General features: G+C 45.2%; 1 pseudogene; it reads left to right on the forward strand.

Moving 5' to 3' along the window:
* Positions 1 to 11,011: 11,011 nt before the first annotated feature.
* LOC113893428 lies at positions 11,012 to 18,745 on the forward strand (annotated as a pseudogene).
* The last annotated feature ends 907 nt before the right edge of the window (positions 18,746 to 19,652 follow it).

Below are 19,652 nucleotides of genomic sequence, written 5' to 3' on the forward strand. Positions count from 1 at the left end.
GCCATTTCCTCCTCCAGGGGATCTTCCCCACCCAGGGATTGAACCTGGGTCTCCTGCATTTCTGGCAGATTCTTTACTGTCTGAGCTATCAGGGAAGCCCTTATTGGTCTCATAGGCTGTTACTAGTGTTGAAGAGTATTTATGCGGTGAGAACACTCGGTTTTGTCGGGAAATGTTTACCAAAACCAGGAGTACAGTCTGGCCCTGAAAATGCAGCAGTGAAACCCCTACCCGGTGCATTCTGGGATTTCCACCGTCATTTCTAGACTTATCATCATCACAGAGAACTGAATTGCACCCCTCTGACCTCCCTCTTCAGCCACTTTCCTCCTGTTGCTACCGGGTTTGCAGGTTTGCCACTGTCCCAGCCCCAGCCGGAAACATGGGGTTGTTTCAGAACTGGAGGCGGCAGCTTCAGACTGCTCTTTCTCAGGTGTTGATGGCTGAGAGCCCGAATCTGGGAACTCAGCCTCCAGTGTGTAGCCTGACACTTCTGGAAATTCGCTGGTTCTCCTCTGGTCACAGTCTCGCATCCCTTCCGTTGGGGCAGATAATGCTTGGTCCCCTTGGTGTCAGGGTTTCCAGGTATGCAGAGGAGTTTGTGTGGCAGAGGATTGGCATCTGACCCTGGTTTCTGCCACCTCCTGCTTGCCACCACTTCTTTGACTCTTCAGAGTGGGACACTCCAACGCCTAAAATGTTAGCATTTGAAAAGCTCACGGAGCTCCCTTAGTTGGTCTCCGAAGCCCTCATTTTACATATTTAAAGGATTTAAGTAGACCCAGGCCCAGATTTCTGGTTCTGTCTTCTTTCGAATGTCACACTTGTGTGGTCTGTGTTAGACACCTTTTTTTTTTTTTCCCCAAAGAGGGTGTTTGAAGAAAGACTCATATAAAAATGACCACAGTCAGTATGTATCTGCAGCTCTCCTCTCATCTTCCTTACCTGGGAAGTTTTCCTCTGCTGCTCCTGTTTTCTCCCCTGGGTGTGGAAGCTGTGGGGAGAGGGACTGGCTGAGGACCGACATTTTCTGTGTCACCCCAGGTCACTCATCCACGATCTCCTAGCCACATGAGTCTGGGGGAGGGGCTTCAGGGGGAGGCAGAGTTTCCCATCTTCCCATTGCTGTGAAAATTCTTCCACTTCCTTGCATCTCATCCTGAGTCAAAAACTCATGCATGGGGTTTTGCATGAGCCCTGGTGATCTAGTGGCTAAGACCCTGTGCTCTCAATGCAGGGAGTCTGGGTTTGATCCCTGGTCGGGAAACTAGGTCCCATATGCTGCAACGAAGCTCAAAGATCCTGTGTGCTGCAACTAAGACCCTCAGCAGCCCCAAAATAAATACCCCCCAACCCCAAAACCCATATCCAGCATTTTTTTGCTTCTTGTGTATTTACATCCCCCCTCGGCAATCTCTTACCTCTATGGGATTTCTTTTTCTGTTTAAAATTATTTATTCATTTGGCCCTGTTGGATCTTCATTGCAGTGTGCAGGCTTCTCATTGCAGTGGTTTCTCCTGTTGGGGAGCCTGGGCTTCAGGGCACGTGGGCTTCAGCAGTCATGGCTCCTGGTCTCTAGAGCATAGGCTCAGTAGCTGTAGTGCACAGGCTTAGTTGCTCCATGGGATGTGGGATCGAACCTGTGTCTCTTGCATTGGCAGGCAGATTCTTCACCGTTCAAGCCACTAGGGAAGCCCTCTTTTCCTTGTTTTAAAAAATTAAAGTATAATTGCCTTACAATATTATATTAGTTTCAGGTGTGCAACATAGTGATTCCATACTTTTGCACATTACAAATCGATCACTGCCCTATGTGGTTTCAGATGGCATATTTCAGAGGAAGTCCTTAGGAAAATGTGGCAAGGAACTGTTGTGTGTGTAGTGACCTGAGCTGTGTGTCCCAAGCACCAGATCCAACCAGGATCTTCAACGGAAAAGAAGAAACTCTAATGGAATTTCGTTACTACAGCTTAACACCAAACTGTCTGGTCTCAGCTGCTTTGAGTGAGGTTCCCTTGCATAATACGATCTATCAAAACTGCTGGATTTTTATCAACCTGATTAGAGCTCTGAGAAGCCCATGCAGCTATGCCCTGAGCTCTGGGATGTGGTGGTGGAGGTTAGCAGCATATCACGTGATTATGTAATGCCACTGCTTTTCTTTCTGCCGCTTCTGCTGCTGCTAAGTCGCTTCAGTCGTGTCCGACTCTGTGTGACCCCATAGACGGCAGCCCACCAGGCTCCCCGGTCCCTGGGATACTCCAGGCAAGTACACTGGAGTGGGTTGCCATTTCCTTCTCCAATGCATGAAAGTGAAAACTGAAAGTGAAGTTGCTCAGTCATGTCCGACCCTCAGCGACCCCATGAACTGCAGCCTTCCAGGCTCCTCTGTCCATGGGATTTTCCAGGCAGGAGTACTGGAGTGGGGTGCCATTGCCTTCTAACAAGGAATAATTCGAGATCAACAGTTCTTTTACCCACAAGGAATCAAAATAGAAACAGCATACATTGTTTCACCATATCTTTATGAACAAGCTATCTTCATGAAAAAGGGAAGGATAATGATCATAGAGTTAGGTCGACTCATAAGACAAATATTCAAGAAAAGGTCATTTATTAGCTGGAGGTCTCTAGTGGTTTCCCACAGGGCTCTGTTTTTGGATCTATTTGGATAACATTTTTACTGACCACTTAGATAAAAATAAAGCATATTTCTCAAATTTTGCACAAGATAAAACCTTAGGAAAGACTGAAATAATAAAACCAGAATACAAACATATTGCAATAGACTGGAACAAAGATCCCAGACCTAGAATTAAGTTTAATGTAAATATATTCATGCCTCCAAAAGAAATTGCATAAGTATAGCTTGGAAAGGCTTGGTTTGACAGTAGTTTTTATGGGAAAAAAAAAAAAAACTGGTAGTTTTAGGTGTTGACAGACTGATAAGGACAAGTGATGTGACTGAGCAGATAAAAAGCCAACTCAGTCAAAGGCAGCACTGATACCACTGTGAAGTCTGTGTCAAGGCAGGTGCTATTCCCACTGCACGGGGGGCAGGTTCTACCATGTCAGAACATCACATCAGTTCCTGTGGGTCTCACTGAATGGAGGAGCTTCTAAGGGAGGAGCTGTTTTTAGAACTACATGATCTACAGCACGGTTGATGGAACTGGAGATATTTCATCTGGAAAGAAGAAGACTCTGCAGTATGCATGACCGTCGTCACAGCTAATATTTACTGTGCTCTCCCTCGGTACCCGGAGAAGGCAATGGCACCCCACTCCAGTACTCTTGCCTGGAAAATCCCATGGATGGAGGAGCCTGGAAGGCTGCAGTCCATGGGGTCGCTGAGGGTCAGACACGACTGAGCGACTTCCCTTCCCTCCCTCGGTACCAGGTTCCACTTTAAGTGCCTTACTCGTGTCATATACTATTACTACTACATATGAGTTATGATGATTATTGCCCCCTGCCTTTACCTAGTTCAGTTCAGTTCAGTCACTCAGTCGTGTCCGACTCTTTGCAACCCCATGGACTGCAGCATGCCAGGCCTCCCTGTCCATCACCAACTCCCAGAGTTTACTCAAACTCATATCCATTGAGTCGGTGATGCCATCCAGCCATCTCATCCTCTGTCGTCCTCTTCTCAGCCTTCAATCTTTCCCAGCGTCAGGGTCTTTTCCAGTGAGTCAGTTCTTCACATCAGGTGGCCAAAGTATTGGAGTTTCAGCTTCAGCATCAGTCCTTCCAATGAATATTCAGGACTGATTTCCTTTAGGATGGACTGGCTGGATCTTCCTTTATCTAATATCTGTGGAAATGGAAGCACTAAGAGGTTAACTAATGCCCAACGTGACGCAGCTGCCAAGTGGGGGGCTGGGAGTCAAAGCCAGCCCCAGACTGCCTCAACTGTCTGTAACAATAACAGCACAGCGCATGGCTCCAGAGTTACAAATCTGAAGGAGGCAGATCCTTTAAGTTGTTGTTTAGTCCCTAAGTCATGTCTGACTCTTTTGCAACTCCATGGTCTGTAGCCCGCCAGGCTCCCCTGTCCATGGGATCCTCTAGGCAAGAACACTGGAGTGGGTTGCCATGCCCTCCTCCAGGGGAATCTTCCCGATCCAGGGATTGAACCAGTGTCTCTTGTGTCTCCTGCATTGGCAGGCGGGTTCTTTACTGCTGAGCCGCCAGGGCAGAAATCTGAAGGAGACAGACCCTGGAAGAGCTACCTGCAAAGTGGTGGGCCATCTCTTGCTGGAGGTGTTCAAGGTCAAGGGCGCTCTGCTGAGGATGATGTGGGTGAATTCTGTGTTCAGAGTGAGGCTGGACCAGGTAACCTCAAGGAGTCTCAGGACTCTGGACTCTCACTTGCCAAGCTGCCATTCTTAGGGTTGGATTCTAAGAACCGTGGAGGGGTTATCAGTTTTCCACACCATTTTCTTCCCCCACACCTGCACTTCCTTTGCCCTCAGGTGAAAATAAGAATGTCTTCATGGCTTGGATGCTCTCTTACCTTGTAGTAAGTGTAATTTATTGGCTGTCATGATCCACCCCTGGCAGGTAGCTGTATTTTGCAGAACCCTTCTTCCTAGCCTTGCTTTAGAATGGAAGGCGCCTTGTGAGTAGAGTGAATAGATCTCCCCCTCCCAAAATATTTCCATTCAAATCAGTGGCAAATCAGAAGGCTGTTGATTGAATAACTGACAAGGGATACCTGCTACCAACTGTCTCCTGCTGACCCGTCCCTGTGACCTTGGTTCCCACAATCTCACCCGTCCTTAGGGCTGTGTCACAACGCAATGTCATTACCTCATTTTCTTCAGCTTCCTAGACCCCTGCTTTTCCCAAGGTGTTCCATCAGCCAGAAATGCTTTCCAGTCTGAAAAACCGGAAGATGGTGAAGAGATTTGAGCATAGAATCTAGATACCTAGCTGAGATTAACCCCAGGTAGGTTTTCCCAAGTTGATTTGGTTTGGACCTAAAGCTTTGTGTGTGCTCCGTTGCTCAGTCAGGGCTGACTCTTTGCGACCCCATGGACTATACCTCTCCAGGCTCCTCTGTCCATAGAATACTCTAGGCAAGAATACTGGAGTGGGTTGCCATTTCCTCCTCCAGGGGATCTTCCCAACCCAGGGATTGAAACTGTGTCTCCTGTGTTTCCTGCATTGCAGGTAGATGCTATGCTATGCTAAGTTACTTCAGTCGTGTCCGACTCTGTGTACCCCATAGATGGCAGCCCACCAGGCTTCCCCATCCCTGGGATTCTCCAGGCAACCCACTGGAGTGGGTTGCCATTTCCTTCTCCAATGCATGAAAGTAAAAAGAGAAAGTGAAGTCGCTCAGTCGTGTCCAACTCTTAGCGACCCCATGGACTGCAGCCTACCAGGCTCCTCCATCCATGGGATTTTCCAGGCAAGAGTACTGGAGTGGGGTGCCACTGCCTTCTCCGTGCAGGTAGATTCTTTACCACTAACCCGTCGGGGACGCCACTAAAGCCTTAAGTAGGGCCTTCCAATCAGTTCACCTATTGGGACACTTGGGAGCTGATATAAATAATTGAAGACACATGGGGGTAAATGGATACATTGCAGAAAGAGCCAGTTTGGGCTCTGGTCTTCTCAAACTTGCCTGCTGCCCGTTGCTTAGCCCATCCTTGTCATCATCCCACTTTGTACCTCTCTCCTATCTCTGGTTCTGATCCTTCCACTTAGAATTCTTAATGTTTTTTATTTTTGTTGTTGTTGTTTTGGAGTGTGTGTGTGTATGGCCATGCCTCGACGAATGGGTGTCTTAGTTCCCTGACTAGGGATAGAACCTGTGGCCCCTGCATTGGAAGCTCAGAGTCTTAACCACTGGACCACCAGGGAAGTCCCTGTCTTTAATGTTTCAATCATTCACTTCTGAGATGAGTTTCTCTCTTAGTCCTACCCTGGAGGGAGCCCAGCTCTACAGGCCTCTCCCTGGAGGCTTCCCCCAGCTCTTCCCCTTCACATTTGCATCTCAGCTCCAATGTTGCTTCCTTAGTAAGGCCCCACCCTGCCAGTCTATTCAACGCTAGTGTCCCATTGCAGCTGATCTTCAGTCACCAGTCTGTTTGCTTCAGAGCACTTATCACTTGCAATTACATTTCTTTCTCATTTTACTTGTTTTTGTCCCGATATTCTGAAAGTTTTAGGAAGGCAGAGAATTCTTTTGTGTCCTCTTATAGCCCCAGGGCCTAGTTCAGTGCCTGCACACATATGAGAATTTGTTGTATGAACCAATAAACTTTCGGGGAGAAAGGTAATTTTTTTTGTTTGTTTATCCCAGGCTAATTAGGATTCTGGCTCCTCACTCAGGGGCTTCCCAGATGGCTCAGTGGTAAAGAACCTGCCAGCCAATGTAGGAGACATAAGAGACTCAGGTTCGATCCCTGGGTCGGGAAGATCCCCTGAAGAAGGGGGATCTTCAGTGTTCTTCCCTGGAGAATCCCAATGGACAGAGGAGCCTGGAGGGCTACAGTCCATGGGGTCGCAAAGAGTCGGACATGACTTAGCAGCTGAGTACGCACACACACATCACTTAGCGAGCACCGCTGTCAGAGTCCCTCTAGTCTGCTCTGGTGTCTTTCGGTGTCATTTATCTTTAAATAATTATGATGAATTTCAGTTGATCCACCATCAGATTTTTGGTTTTTTCCATACAAGAACAACACTTAACTCCAAAGTGATAAAAGCTATTCACAAACCTGAGCCTTGGAGGAGAGAAAGGAAATTCTTGACTTTGGGGGCTGAGTTCATTTCATCACATCCAAGTTTTATTTCCCTGAGGCTTTTCTTTGTCAAGCTTGGGAAAGTGCCATTTCCTAGGAGAACTACATAAGAACAAACTTCATATATGAGAAAAGCGAAAAGCAGCCCCGAAGGCAAAACTCAGAGAAGCATTTTAGACTGATCCCCCCTGAAGATCAATGGCAATCTTTTATTTTTCAAGTGCATTACTTCTCTAAACTGACTTGAACCAAATGGATGAACAAGGACATTTCAGACTGCATAAACCAAACGGGAAATAGATGAGAGTGCCAGCAAAGAGACTTGAAAGGATTTATCTTCCTACATTTCAAGGCAGCTGTTGCTTCCAGCAACAGTTTCTCTTGGGAAAACTGGTGAATGTGTCCTGGATTGGGACTGGGTGGCAGCAGGCGAGGGTCAGTGGGGACGTGGCAGGCGTGGGCTCGGGCTGGGCTGTGCATTACACTGGAGAAGGGCAGAGAAGAAGATGCAAAAGGAAGCTGAATGTTCCCAGGAACAGGACTGACTCATAAAATCTTTCCATTGATGATGCCATATCAAACCAATCACTTTCTGCTTTTTTGAGCCAAATTGGAAAAACCTGGACAGTCTTCGCTCCAAACAACAGCACAGAAGAAGGCTCCTCTTGTCTACAGAGCAGCACCTCCCAAACTCATGCTGTCTAAAGAGTCATATGAAGTGATGTGAAGTGTGAAAGTCGCTCAGTTTTGTCTGACTCTTTGCAACCCCATGGACTATACAGTCCATGGAATTCTTCAGGCCAAAATACTGGAGTGGGTAGCCTTTCCCTTCTCCAGGGGATCTTCCCAACCCAGGGATCAAGCCCAGGTCTCCCACATCACAGGTGGATTCTTTACCAGCTGAGCCACAAGGGAAGGAAGCTTGTTAAAAATGCAGATCCCAGGGCCCTCTCCTGGAAGGTCTGATGCAGTAGATTGGGGTTCAGGTATGAAAAATTATACTTGCAATAGGCATCCCAGCTGATTCTCCTGACTGGACAGGTTTGTTGTTGTTCAATCACTAACTCGTGTCTGATGCTTTATGACCTCATAGACTGCAGCATGCAAGTCTTTCCCAACTTTCACCATCTCTGGGAGTTTGCTCAAATTCATGTCCATTGAGTTGGTGATGCTATCTAACCATCTCACCCTCTGTCACCCTCTTCTCCTTTTGCCTTCAATGTTTCCCAGCATTAGGGTCTTTTCCAGCGAGTCAGCTCTTCACATCAGGTGGCCAAAGCATTGAAGCTTCAGCTTCAGCATCCATCCTTCCAATGAATATTCAGGGTTGATTTCCTTTAGAAATGACTGGTTTGATCTCCTTGTAGTCCAAGGGACTCTCAAGAATCTTCTCCAGCACCACACGTTTGGGGAAAGGCATCAGAGAGTTAGCCATCTTTGTCCACATTTCCTAATTCACCAATCTTCCAGGCAAACCCTACTTTTTGCCTTCCCTACCTTTGAACTCAATCCATAGGAAGCCTCTCAGTCTGTTCTCCTGTCTGGGAGCCATAGTGTGGTTCTGCAAACAAGACTCCAGTTCCCTCCCTGGAGGGATCTTGGTGGAGACCTCCCAGTGTTAAAGGTGAAACTGGACATGGAGACACAGGCATCAGGAGAGATGCCCCTTAGGGATGGAGCAGCCTTCTTCACGGCTAGGCATTCTGGGGCCCCTTCCTCCTGCCCGTCCCCTCCCCGCAACGATCACATCTCCTGCTTCATCACCCACCTCCACCTCTAAGCTCATTCTCCAACCTCCCTTTCTGTCTCCACTGCAACTTCACAGCCTTGTATTCATTCAGGTGCTTCCACTTCCAACTCAGTTGATTCAAAACCACTGATTTATTGTCCTCTCCACCTCCAGCTCTGTTTCTCCACCTGGACCCTCTACCTCGGGTTCCCTCTTTTGCAAACCGGAAGTGTGGTCCTCTGAGTTACCCAAGCCAGGATACTGGCTCCTCTGTCTTCCTCATTCCCTACATCAAAACTTAAGTATCTGTTTAAGGCTGTGGTTTGCAAGCCTGGTTTGCTGCCAAAGAGAATCATCTGGAAAGATTTTATAACATACACATGCCTGTGCTCCACTCCCAGAAATTCTGATTTAATTGGTCTGTGGTGAGGTCAGGCCATGGACAGCTTTTAGAACTTCCCAAGTGATTGTAACATGCAGCCAGGGTTCCCACTCTGCCTCTGTTCCACCCTTCCCCACGAGGCAGATCTGATCCATTCACAGGGCTGGGGCCAGGGTGGGGAGATCGAGGCTCTTAGCTCCAGCACAAAATTCAAGGGAGCGCCAAGACCCTCAGTCATCAAGATGGATTACAATATTTAAAAAAAAAAAAAAAAAAAACGAGTGCAGAAAGTCCATGATCCACAACCCATAGACGTTTTATAAAAACAGGCTGTCATGGTTTGTTTCACGACCCTGCTTTATTTCACAACAGCGACAATTATTTCCCATCAGGCTGCGGTCCCTGGGCTAGTGTGGCTGTCACGTCCCTCCCAGGGGTTTATGAGGGTTGACAAAGGCGTGTAAACAGACTGGGCAACTAAGAACTCTAGGTTTCTTTTTTTTTGACTGGAGAGGTTTTAACTTTTTCCACTGGGTTCAAAACATGGGCGGATTTGTTGATAAGCCTGTGCCAGGGGTACACATGAGTGCCTCCACCCCAGCTTCCAGCTTGACTTGGCACAGAGCTGCTGGTCGGCTGGCCACTCCTTTCAATGCCCTTCACACCACGTCCAGGTTCCTGCTTTCGGGATCTAAGCCCTGTGTGAGCCCAGGAAGCTCAGCTCTCCAACCTCAACTCCTATTGCTTTCCGCTTTGTGTGATTCAATAAAGAATGCCTTGCAGCTCTCCAACGTGCCTTGGCTTTCCTTGCAGCTATGCTATTACAGGTGGCTCAGTGGTAAAGAATCTGCCTGTGATGCAGGTTTGATCCCTGTGTGGGGAAGATCCCCTGGAGAAGGAAATGGCAACCCACTCCACTATTCTTGCCTAGGAAATCCCACGGACAGAGGAGCCTGGCGGGCTACAGTCCATGGGGTTACAACAGAGTTGAACTCGGCGACTAAACAGCAACAGCAACACCATTACTCGGCGGTGTTTTCTGCTCTGCAAATTTGGGACTTTGCAGCCAGACGCATAGTCGTTGATTTCTGCACTGCTCAGAGATACCTGGCTGAGACGGTGAGTGGGGTTGGAATTCAAGCTTGTTCCACTTACGGAGCCCCACACCCCATCGCTCCGTCCCCTCCCCCCACAGCATGCTTGGCGTGAGGCTGTATCCATGGGGCTGCCGTCATGTTTTCCCATTCATCCACCCAGTGTTAGTCGCTCAGTCGTGTCTGACTTTGCAGCCCCATGGACTGTAGCCCTCTAGGCTCCTCCGTCCATGGGATTTTCTGGGTAAGAATACTGGAGTGGGTTGCCATTTCCTTATCCATTTCCTGACCCAGGGATCGAACCTGGGTCTCCTGCATTGCAGGCAGACTCTTAACCGTCTGAGCCACCTGGGAAGCCCATTACTCACCCAGAATGGGCATGTTTTTCTAGCTTGGACAAAGACTCCCTGTTAGTGGCGGCTCTGAGTATCATTCCCCACATCTTTCCCCATGAATTCCGCCCTCCTTCCCTCCCATGTAAGACAGAGCTCAAGCTTTGACCTCCACTGGGAAGTCTTTCTTGCCCTCAATCTCTGAGACAGAGTGACTCTAAGTTACCACTTCATCTTCTGCATGTTCTTATGATGGCAGCTATCCCAGTGAAGTGTAATTATGTGGACAGCTGTAAAACCACACGCCTCCCCAGAAGTCTGGCCTGTATCGGTCAAGTTCAGGGTGGTTCTTCTTTAATCTAAGGATGCCTTTGAAGAATACTGGAATAACAAGTAGTAACGTCAAAACATTCAGGCCAGTACCTCCTTTGTTTTACTTCAAGGTACCAAACAATTGGCTGCATCAATCAGGCTGGGCACGGCTAGCTGAGATAACAAATTGGGGGCTTACAAGAAGAAAGCTCTATTTCTTATTCACCCGCATGTTCCTCATGGAACCCAGATGGATGGAGCAGTCACTGTTTGCAGCTCTGCTTGCCACTGTGGTGAAGGAAAAAAACTCTCGACAGTCTGGTACCAATAATGAATTGTTTCTTCCTGGAATCAGCTTTGGAAGTGACATAATCTCTGTTCCAACTTACTGGCCAGAATTAGTGTCATGGTCCCACCCAACCTCAAAAAGGACAAAAAGTATAAGCCTACCATGTTCCTGGAGGGCAGGAGAGCATGGAAACGTTTGGCAAACAGCACTGATGACTCCCAGAGTCGACGCTTTCCATAAAATTGACTGACTTTCTTATTTCTTAAATAGCCTTTTCTACCAGTTGTTTTGGCATTCAGAAAAATGCATTATCAACAGCAAGACCTGGCAATAACAACTACAGCTAAAACCCAAAGCACAGGTTTTTTGGGAAAATTTTCAGTGACATCTCTGCTCATAAATAAGGATTTTTTTGGAGTATGTATCTATTTTATTTTATAGTTCAGATTATATTGTAAAAAATAGCGGAATGTAGTGGCCCAAGTTCAGTTTTTGATGAGATTCTTAGTGTCTTAGTTACACAAATAAATTGCCTAACCCATCCAATAGATCAAATGAGATAGATAGTGGATGTGAAAACCTTCTGTAGATTGTAAAATGCTGAAATGTAAATTCTGTTTAAAAACATATTGTTGTTAGCCCAACGGACTAGCCATCCCAAAGACCTTTATGTTCTATTAATAAGATCTTTTCCTGCCACAGGTATTTTTTTCATTTCTTTTCTGTTGATTTTCATGGGCTTTTAAAATAAACCCTTAATAAGAACAGAACCGCAGAAAACATTCTTTCAGTATGAATCAGCTATATATTCAAAACAAAACTTGAAAAACTCAGTTTTTCCAGGAACAAATTACCCTGGGAATGACGCCACTGAATTAGATGTTAAGGAATTTAAAAATGAATTGCAGATGAAGTCTATACAAGTTTCTCCTAAATACATGTAAAGTCCACTTTCCCTCTGTAGCATATATTTTAAAAAGCCAGCCCCCCTCTGTATACATGGGTGGAAGAGATACACATCCTTAACATTTTCCCCAAAATCTTTAACTCTTAAAAAAACAATAATTAAGAGATGAATTTCACATTAAAAAGAAATTTTAATTTCTCCCTTTAATTTTAATAAGTGCTCCCTTAGTGCATTTATATCACAGAAAGAACATGTTAGAGTTCAAAAATGTCAGTTTTATAAATTGAAATATATACGCAATGCCACCTTTTGTCTCTTTTCTTTGCTTCTATTTTAAACCTTTTAAAATAAATATCCTTCTCTGTGTTTACAGCATAGACTCCTTTATCCTACAGTTTGTGGACAATTATAGATCTGTCTACTGATAGATCCTATCAGTTTTGTTTGTCTTGAATTCTGTGATGACACAGAACTTGTGTCTCCAGAATTTGTGACTATAATCATGTGAAAATCCTGTTGAAATGAAAAATTATGTCTAATCTCCAATGAAAGAACTTAAGTGTGAAAGTGTGAATCAATCTCAGATCAAATGTCAAACGTTTAGATGTGAAAGGGTTTCTCCAAGAACACAGAAAAGTCAATATCCTACTGTTAATTTTTACATTAAAAAAAAAAATCTGCTTAGAGGATTCTTTTCCAAACCAGACTTGATTTAACTACATCCTAAACATGGTTCCAGGCAAGAATACTGGAGTGGGTTGCCATTTCCTTCTCCAAAACGTGGTTCAAATTCTAATAGTTCCACTAGCTTTAGAAAAATCTAGAAAGATAGACAATAGTATTTCCAAAGTGTACTTGTAGTTCTTTGAGTGATGGATGAGATAAGTATTAAAAGTGTATCCTTTTCCTTGGCAAGATGGAGGGGATGACTTGGCTACTAGCATCATGCACTTTTTGGATCAGCATCTAGTCTTTCCATTGCTTGAATTTCTCTCTGTAAAGGAGATTAAATAATGAAAAAGAATTATCACAAGGTAAATAGGATCTTCTTAGTGATACCAATGTGGTAGGCTTTGCTACAGAAGTATAAAAATACTTTATTTCGAGGATATTCCTCATGCACTGGGAGAAACAAAGAACCACTACTGTTGCGCAACTGAAACAGCTTCAGGTAGAAGTGATCCAACTGTGAAGATGTTAGAAGATCTAGAAACTCCGGGGCAAATGCAGTCAGCCAGGGACAGTCAGATGCTGTTTCACTACTTGGCAGACAAGCATGGTTTTAGGCAAGAATATTTAGATACACTTTGCGTGCTAAGTCACTTCAGTCGTGTCTGACTCTTTGTGACCCTATGGACTGTAGCCCACCAGGCTCCTCTGTCCATGGGATTTCCCAGGCAAGAATACTAGAGAGGGTTGCCATGCCCTTCTCCAGGGGATCTTCTTGACCCAGGGATTGAACCCGGGCCTCCTGCATTGCAGGGAGATTCTTTACCATCAGAGCCACTAGGGAAGGTTTACAGGCATGCAAAATGCCAATATGAATGCAGAATTACTCTGGAGCAGCAGAATATCTTTCCTTCTTTAGACTGTTGGTTCCAGCAGTAGATAGAAATGCTTTGAATTCAGAACTTATGGTTGCAGAAGGAAGGGAGAAAGGACATGAGGAAGGGATAGTCAGGGAGTTTGGGATAGACGTGTACACTGCTATATTTAAAATGGATAACAAACAAGGACTGACTGTATAGCAAGGGAATTCTGCTCAATGCTATGTGGCAGCCTGGATGGGAAGGAGTTTGGGAGAGAATGGATACATATATATGTATGACCGAGTTCTATTTCTGCTTTATTGACTATGCCAAAGCTTTTGACTGTGTGGATCACATTAAACTGTGGAAAATTCTGAAAGAGATGGGAATACCAGACCACCTGACCTGCCTCTTGAGAAACCTGTATGCAGGTCAGGAAGCAACAGTTAGAACTGGACATGGAACAACAGACTGGTTCCAAATAGGAAAAGGAGTACGTCAAGGCTGTATATTGTCACCCTGCTTGTTTAACTTCTATGCAGAGTACATCATGGGAAACGCTGGACTGGAAGAAGCACAAGCTGGAATCAAGATTGCCAGGAGAAATATCAATAACCTCAGATATGCAGATGACACCACGCTTAGGGCAGAAAGTGAAGAGGAACTAAAAAGCCTCTTGATGAAAATGAAAGAGGAGAGTGAAAAAGTTGCCTTAAAGCTCAACATCCAGAAAACGAAGATCATGGCATCCAGTCCCATCACTTCATGGGAAATAGATGGGGAAACAGTGGAAACAGTGTCAGACTTTATTTTTCTGGGCTCCAAAATCAGGGCAGATGGTGATTGCAGCCATGAAATTAAAAGATGCTTACCTCCTTGGAAGAAAAGTTATGACCAACCTAGATAGCGTATTCAAAAGCAGACACATTACTTTGCCAACAAAGGTCCGTCTAGTCAAGGCTATGGTTTTTCCAGTGGTCATGTATGGATGTGAGAGTTGGACTGTGAAGAAAGCTGAGCACCGAAGAATTGATACTTTTGAACTGTGGTGTTGGAGAAGACTCTTGAAAGTCCCTTGGACTGCAAGGAGATCCAACCAGTCCATTCTAAAGGAGATCAGCCCTGGGTGTTCTTTGGAAGGCTGATGCTAAAGCTGAAACTCCAGTACTTTGGCCATCTCATGCAGAGTTGACTCATTGGAAAAGACTCTGATGCTGGGAGGGATTGGGGGCAGCAGGAGAAGGGGACGACAGAGGATGAGATGGCTGGATGGCATCACCGGCTCGATGGATGTGAGTTTGAGTGAATTTCGGTAGTTGGTGATGGACAGGGAGGCGTGGAGTGCTGCAATTCATGGGGTCGCAAAGAGTTGGACACGACTGAGGGACTGAACTGAACTGAACTGAGTGCCTTTCCTATTCATCTGATACTATCACAACATTGCCTGTTAATCTGCTATACTCCAATAGAAAATAAAAAGTTTTTAAAAAAAGAAATGCTTTGAGTTCACTCTAGGAAACACTGACTTCTGAAATCTTAACACAGAATTGGGATGCATCCATGGAAGACCTTACGCAGCTCAAAGGGACCATAGATAATAATTCCGTGCGTTCTCCACTTCAGTCTTTCAGCCACGAACATGGCTCATTCATTGGTCTCTGTTTTCTTCCATCACCCCAAAGGGTGCTGTGACATTATTGATCCCCTCCTTTACCAGCCACAGTTGCTGTTGTTTAGTTGCTCAATTGGGTCTGACTCTTTGTGACCCCATGGACTGCAAAATGCCAGGCTTCCCTGTCCTTCACTGTCTCCCAGAGTTTGTTCAGATTCATGTCCATTGAGTTGATGATGGCATCCAACCATCTCATCCTCTGTCGTCCCCTTCTCCTCCTGCCTTCAGTCTTTCCCAGCATCAAGGTCTTTTCTAATGAGTTGGCTCTTCGTATCAGATGGTCAAAGTATTAGAGCTTCAGATTCCGGAGAATTTGAATAAAATGGGCTGGATTTCATTAAAGAAAATTCACTCAAATCTCTGATCTGACAGTTTGACCATCCTAGCAACCCAATCCTTCTGATTTTCCTGAGACATTCTTTTTTTATAGATTACTTTTAAAATTTTTATTTATTTACTTTTGGCTGTGCTGAGTCTTCGTTGCTGGGAGGGCTTTCTCTGGTTGTGGTTAGTGGGGGTTACTCTCTAGTTGTGGCACACAAGTTAATCATTTCGATAGCTTATCTTGTTGTGGAACACAGGCTCCAGAGTGCGAGGGCTTCCATAGTCGCAGCAGGTGAACTCAGGAGTTGCGGCTCCCAGGCTCAAGAGCACAGGCTCAATAGTTGTGTCTCATGGGCTTAGTTGCTCCGAGGCTTGTGGGATCTTTCAGGATCAGGGATCAAACCTGTATCTCCTGCATTGGCAGATGGGTTCTTTAACTCTGAACCACCAGGGAAGCCTCCTGAGATATTCTTGAAGACAGTCCCTGAAAGGCCCTAATAGTTTTAAGTAAAGGTGCATGTTTATGCCTTGGAAGTTCTTTGAATAAATAAGTTCTGATATATGTTAAAATGTAAACTTAATTATAACTAATCTATCTTTGAAGATAGATAGGCAAACAAGATCTCCCACTGGAGGCCAGCAGTTTGAAAGTGGTCTGAGCCATTTTGTTGCTGTTCAGTCACTAGGTCATGTCTGACTAGAACATTTTAAACAACTCCAAGAGAAAGTCTTTCTTTATTCAGAGGTCAAGCATGACTTCTTAGAAGTTAAGGATATTCACTCCCATTCATTGTTAATTGAGAAGCATTCCTTCATATGCAAAATACAGAGGCTTTTGTATCCAAGAAGCAGAAAAAGATTTTCTAGTTTATTTCTCATGAATCGTGCACTTTTGAAATAGATGATTAGGCTTATTCTGAGGAAGAGGCTACAGAACGATCTTGTTTACCATCTGAATTTGAAGGAAAAAAAGACTTTCATTCTGCCACAAGTTGAGTAAGGCTTCATAGGAGACAGTCCTGTTGGCCTCATGTCTTCAGAGAGTTTCTGGGAAAAGGTAGATTTAGAACTGATTGTGGAAGGAGGAAAAGAAGGCTGGGAAGTCATGAACCTGGCCAATATGAAGTAGATATAATCCCAAGAAAAGGGAGCATTTGTTTAAAAGAAGAAAGAATAATGGCTATAGCGAATGAGGAAGCTTCATCAACGTTGTGGTGCTTGGGCTCCAGAGTACGTGGGCTCGGTAGTTGCAGCTCGCAGACTTAGTTGCTGCGCAGCATGTGGGGGCTTATTCCAGACCTGACCACAGGCTAAAATAAGGCATAAGACTTTTTTAAAGAGCCAGCTTAAAACTAAATATTAAAAAAAACTAAGATCATGGCATCCGGCCCCATTACTGCATGGCAAATGGAAGGGGAAAAGGTGGAAATAGTGACAGATTTCCTCTTCTTGGGCTCCAAAATCACTGCAGATGGTGACTGCAGCCATGAAATCACAAGATGATTACTTCTTGGCAGGAAAGCAATGACAAAACTAGACGGTGTGTTGAAATGCAGAGACATTACTCTGCCAACAAAGGTCTGTATAGTCAGGGCTATAGTCTTCCCAGTGGTCACATACTGTTGTGAGAGCTGGACCATAAAGAAGGCAGAATGCCAAAGAATTGATGCCTTCGAACTGTGGTGCTGGAGAAGACTCCTGAAAGTCCCTTGGTCAGCAAGGAGATCAAGCCAGTCAATCTGAAGGGAGATCAACCCTGAATATTCACTAGGAGGACTGATGCTGAAGCTGAAGCACCAGGATTTTGGTCATCTGATGTGAACAGACAACTTATTGGAAAAGTCCTGATGCTGGGAAAGATCGAGGGCATAAGGAGAAGAGTGCATCAGAGGATGAGATGGCTGAATGACATCACCAATGCAATGAAGATGAACTTGGGAAAACTCTGGGAGATGGTGAGGGACAGGGAGGCCTGCTGTGCTCCATCCAGTCCATGGGGTTGCAGAGTTGGATACAACTGGGTGACTGAACAACAACAACAACTTTTAAGCTTATGAGGAGTTCATGAAATTTAACGTGGAGGGAAATAAATCTCTGATGCTCTGGATCAGGAAAAAAAAAATTATCACGATGAAAAATATCAATTTTACCTGGGAAGATATTTCATTAGCTCCATGCTCTACTGAGCATATCAGCCATGCTCTACCAGGAAGGTGTTTTATAATGGAGTTTTTCACTGATACACTTTCTTTTGGTAAATAAATAAAATCAGAAGATGATCTAAACTATTTAAGAGAATAGACAGCTTTCACATTCAGTAAGTGAGTTTATTTGTTTATGGGTTTCGTCGATGGCTCAGCAGATAAAGAATCCCCCTGTAATGCAGGAGACACAGGAGATGTGGGTTTGGTCCCTGAGTCAGGAATATCCCCTGGAGGAGGAAATGAAAACCCACTCCAGTATTCTTGCTTGGGAAATCCCATGGACAGAGAAGCCTGGTGGACCATAGTCCATGGAGTCAAAAAGAGTGGGACACGACTTAGCGCACACACACACATATTTTATTTATTTGGCGGTGACAGGTCTTAGTTGCGGCACACAGGACATTTGTTGTGTCATGCAGGACCTTTCATTGTGCCTCATGGACTCTCTAGTTGTGGTGCCTCGGCTCTGGAGTGCACAGGCCCAGTAGCTGCAGCTCTGGCTTAGATGCTCCTTGGCATGTAGGGATCTTAGTTTCCCCACCAAGGATGGAAACTTGCTCCCACCCCCTGCATTGCAAGGCGGATTCCTAACCACTGGACCACCAGGGAAGTCTCAGTAAGTGTGTTTAGATCTTCAAATACTACTTGTTGAATTGATTAACTGACTGCAACATGCTAATCATAGACTTCCCAGGTGGTGCTAGTGGTAAAGAATCCACCTGCCAATGAAGGAGACACAAAAAATGTGGGTTCAATCCCCAATCCAGGAAGATCCCCTGGAGGAGGAAATGGCAACCCACTCCAGTATTCTTGCCTGGGAAATCTCATGGACAGAGGAGCTTGGCAGGCTAGAGCCCATGGGGCCACAAACAGTCGGACATGACTGAGCAACTAAGAACACAAGCTATTCATTAATAGTTTTATCTGTTCTTTTAAGTGGTTCCTCATGGATCCCAACTCAGAAGATGATTGGGGTGTTTAGCGTTATGTGAATTGCTACATAAACTCAAAAGAATTGATATTTTCATAAAGATATCCTATAATTTTCATAAAATTATATTTTCCTGGATTCATCTTTCTGGAGTTGGTCACTCATGGTGCATGTTATTGCTCCCTAGCTGCCCAGAGCATAATTCCCTGCCCACGGGTGTCTCACTGAGGAAGCAGACATATGCAGTCAAGTCTGTACCACATGACCACACCAAACACAGCTGAAGGGACCAGTGGTGATTACCGGGCCCAAGGGCAGCCAATCCACAGGGTGATTATAAATTAACAGGTGGGCCAATGCAAAAGAGCGCCCAATCAGAGACACTGGCGAGCAGCTGAGCCAATCAGAGTCTCTCTCAGGAATCTGAATTATGCCATACAGGGAGAAAGTGAGTCGGCTGGATAAGTAAACATACCACAAAAGGAAATAGTGAGGCAAGTGTCAAAGTGTTAGGAGAGGGGTGGTTGTGGGAATGGGGAGAAAGCAGGGTCCCCTCAACACCCGACAGTGTTCCATCTCTGTGAACCTGGCTGAGGGACTGTAGAGGGTTCCCAGACAGGGTTTTCTCTCTTTCCTGAAAGGTGTAACCTTACAATTCCATTCCTCAGACAGCCCGAAGGAGACACTTTGCAGCCTTACAACCCCCCAAATCTAACACACACATGGTCCAAATTTTGAGAAAATGAGGATAAGCCTCAGAGGCAATTTGGTAAAAAGAGGTTCAATTTTACCTTTACTAATTTTAGGGGAAACATCTTGGGAAACAGCATTAGTCATTCTATATGTCTTTAATGGGTTTACTGAAATTTGTCAGCTGACTCAAACACCTCTCACCTTTGAAACGAAACAAAACAAAATTATGTTGAAGGTGCTGTTGTCATCATTTTGGGGATAAAAACTAGGAGGATGGGTGACAATGCTGAAATCCTTTATGAGCATCAACTCGGGTGGCTCTTAGCTTGCTGTTACTGGTTCATCAAAGCAGGTCACTGGCCTCAGTCATGTCTATGCCATACTTGCTGTCATGGGAGTTCTTAAGCTGTGGGAGGAACCTGCCGGATTGCAAGCTCCTGAAATGTACCATTGTGGAGATCCTGAGGGTTCTGCTATGACATTTATTGCAAATTCTGA

The sequence above is a fragment of the Bos indicus x Bos taurus genome, chromosome 5, assembly GCF_003369695.1.
Source record: "Bos indicus x Bos taurus breed Angus x Brahman F1 hybrid chromosome 5, Bos_hybrid_MaternalHap_v2.0, whole genome shotgun sequence".
In the NCBI taxonomy this organism is placed as follows: domain Eukaryota; kingdom Metazoa; phylum Chordata; class Mammalia; order Artiodactyla; family Bovidae; genus Bos; species Bos indicus x Bos taurus.